General features: G+C 53.1%; 1 pseudogene; it reads right to left on the bottom strand.

The window, feature by feature from the left end:
- Positions 1-117: 117 nt before the first annotated feature.
- On the bottom strand, positions 118-241 carry LOC145719072 (small nucleolar RNA SNORA63; annotated as a pseudogene; the record flags this gene model as incomplete).

Genomic DNA, 241 nt, shown 5'->3' with positions numbered 1-241 from the left:
GGGAGCCCGATGTGGGGCTTGATCCCAGGGTCCTGGGATCAAGACCTGAGCCGAAGGCAGACGCTTAATGACTGAGCCACCCAGGCGCCCCTCAAGTCAGTGTTTTACTTGGTAAACATGTCTGAGACCATGCATCCCTGGCTGCTAAGCACCATGGCGGACAGGGCTAGAAAGGTAACAGCTTTATTTTGAGCAGGGGCAAAGACAAGGCAGCACTTTACAGCTACATTGTAACTAGATC

Source organism: Leptonychotes weddellii, unplaced genomic scaffold (genome assembly GCF_054177405.1).
Source record: "Leptonychotes weddellii isolate Sample4059 unplaced genomic scaffold, ASM5417740v2 HiC_scaffold_296849, whole genome shotgun sequence".
NCBI lineage: Eukaryota > Metazoa > Chordata > Mammalia > Carnivora > Phocidae > Leptonychotes > Leptonychotes weddellii.
Note: the sequence above shows the minus strand (reverse complement) of the source record. Positions and strands in the feature narration are given on the sequence as shown.